We start from the raw sequence: 2,500 nt of genomic DNA, 5'->3' as shown, positions 1-2,500 counted from the left end.
TCGGAACGGACCGATTGCACCTAGGACCGCTGCGGACCTCACCAGAGTTTTCTCTGGATTAGCCTGCCCAGGATAGTTCACCATCTTTCGGGTCCTATCCACGGCTCACGATACAACTCCCGACAGAGCGGCGAGAAGGGCCCGGTGGTGCGCCCCGCCCGGGGTTCCCCCCGGGCCCCGAGGGGGAGGGGCGCTGAGCGGGGATCCCACCCGGCACGGCTGCGACGGCCATCACTCTTTCATTGCGCACGGGGGGGTTTCGAGAGAAGCCTTGCCTCGCTGCGAGCGTGTTAGACTCCTTGGTCCGTGTTTCAAGAAGGGTCGGGTTGGGTGCCGACATCGCCGCAGACCCTGGCGCCCGTTGTTATCGTGGGCCGGTCCACGCCCGGCGGCCGACGCGGTCGGGTAGCGCACGAGGACCAGGGTCGACCCGGTGACAGTCGCGCGGAGGCGGGGGGGCCCGTCCCGAGCGGCGGGCCCCGCCGGGCACCCCAACCCGGAGGGGCGGGGGGGGGCCGGAGGGGCCGGCCGGGAGGCGCGGCGGCGGTGTCTCCCTCGGCCACGGGGAAAACGGCGAGGGGCGTGGCGGGAGGGGGGGTAAGGGCTCGACCCCCAGGGGGGACGAGGGCCCCCCCCCTCGGGCCCTTCCAAGCCGACCCGGGGCCCCCTCGCGGCCAAAACCCCCGGAGGAAAAACGCCCGGCGGGGGACGGGTCGGCCGGGGGGCGGTCCCGGGGGGGACCCGGGGCCGACCCCGGGGCCCGGGCCCCACCCGGGGCCCCCCAGTTGAATCCTCGGGGGCTTGGCGGACCCCACCCGTTTCCCTTTAACGGTTTCACGCCCTCTTGAACTCTCTCTTTAAAGTTTTTTTAATTTTCCCCTTTTCGGTACTTTTCGACATCGGTCTCGGGCCGGTATTTAGCCCTTTGTGGAGGTTTTCCACCCCCTTGGGGGCCCATTTCCCAAAAAAAAACCCACTCCGAGGGGGAAAACCGCGCCCGGGGGCGACGGGGGGGGCCTTTAAAAGGGCCCCCACACCGTCCACGGGGCCCGAGCCTCGATCAGAAGGACTAGGCCCCCGATCGTCGCCGGGAGAAGCGGTCTTCCGTCGCCCCAAAAATTTTCCCCCGCTGCCGGCCCGGGGGGGGGTTCGGCGCTGGGCTCTTTTCCCCCTTCACTCCCCGGGTTTTGAGGGAACCCGGGGAGTTTTTTTCCCCCGCTTTGTAATAGCTTAAATTCAGCGGGCGCCCCGTCTGATTGAGGGCGTAGCAAAAAGGTGGGGGCGAGGCGGACCGTTTTGGCGGCCGCCCTTGTCGCCTCCCGGGTCCGTTCCGGGAACCCCAAGGAAGGGGGGGGGTTTGCCTTTGCCCCGCGGGCCGGAGCCCCCCAATGCGTCCGGGAGCCCCGCTCCCCAGCGCGAGGCACGGGCCAGCGGGGATGGCGAGACACCGGCAGCCCCGCCGTTCGAGCGGGGGGGGAACGCTCCGCGCCCTTTGGAGAAAGGGGGGGAGGAGGGGGGGAAAGGCCCAGGGTTTAGGGTTTTCCCCCAAACCCCAGTGCACCGAGACAGGAGGTCTGCGTTAGGGGGGGCGAAGGGCAGAGCCGGGGGAGGGGGGGGGACCCTCCTCCGGAGCCCTCGAAGCCCCCCGCCCCGGGGCCTCTCCCGCGGGGGGGAAGGACCCCATCGATGGGTTTTTTTTTTTTAAAACGAAACCCCCGGGGCAGGCTTTTGCCCCGGGAAAAACCCCGGGGCCCCAAGGGGCGTTCGAAGTGTCGATGATCAATGTCCTGCAATTCACATTAATTCTCGCAGCTAGCTGCGTTCTTCACGACGCACGAGGAGTTTTCCCCCGCTAAGATAATTTCTCTTTTTTTTTTTTTTCCCCAAACCCCAAACAGCTGTGAGACTCGAAAGACAGGGTTTTTTTTATTCGTTGTGTCTCTGTTCGACAGGCTGTCCGGGCGGGGCCCTTCCCGGGGCCCGGTTTTCCCGGCCGGACGGGTCTTTGAAAACCCCCGCCCCCCCCGCGGCGGTAGATTGGGGGTTTGGGGACCGGCGGAACGCCCCGGGGTCGCCGCACCGCCCCCTGTGACACGGTGCCGGAGGGAAAGGGGGCGGGCGCCGGTCTTCCACGGCGTGGTCGGGCCTCAAAAAAACCCCGGGGCCCCGGGAGGGCCCCGGAGGCGGCGGGGGGGGCCGCAGCCGGGGGTTGTGTGGGGAGGCCCCGCGGGCCATCCCCCCGGAAGGGAAAGGGGGCGCCGGTCGCTCGGCCGGGGCCCCGGGCGGCCCGGCTTTTCCCCTTAAGATCCTTCCGCAGGTTCACCTACGGAAACCCTTTTTACGACTTTTACTTCCTCTAGATTGTCAAGTTTGATCGGGTTTTTCGGCGCTCGCCAGGGCGTGACCGACCCCCGGGGGGGCCCATCCCAGGACCTCACTAAACCAAACCAATCGGTAGTAGCGACGGGCGGTTTTGTACAAAAGGGGAGGGCTTAACAAC

General features: G+C 67.6%; 1 pseudogene; it reads right to left on the bottom strand.

Annotated features, from left to right (window-relative positions):
- The window catches only part of LOC135246779 (28S ribosomal RNA), a 4,012-nt pseudogene extending 2,746 nt beyond the window's left edge, over positions 1-1,266 (bottom strand).
- Between the last annotated feature and the right edge of the window lie 1,234 nt (positions 1,267-2,500).

This window comes from Anguilla rostrata, unplaced genomic scaffold, assembly GCF_018555375.3.
Source record: "Anguilla rostrata isolate EN2019 unplaced genomic scaffold, ASM1855537v3 scaf0902, whole genome shotgun sequence".
NCBI classification, from domain to species: Eukaryota; Metazoa; Chordata; class Actinopteri; order Anguilliformes; family Anguillidae; genus Anguilla; species Anguilla rostrata.
The sequence above is the reverse complement of the archived record's forward strand: the minus strand, read 5'-3'. Positions and strand labels throughout refer to the sequence as shown.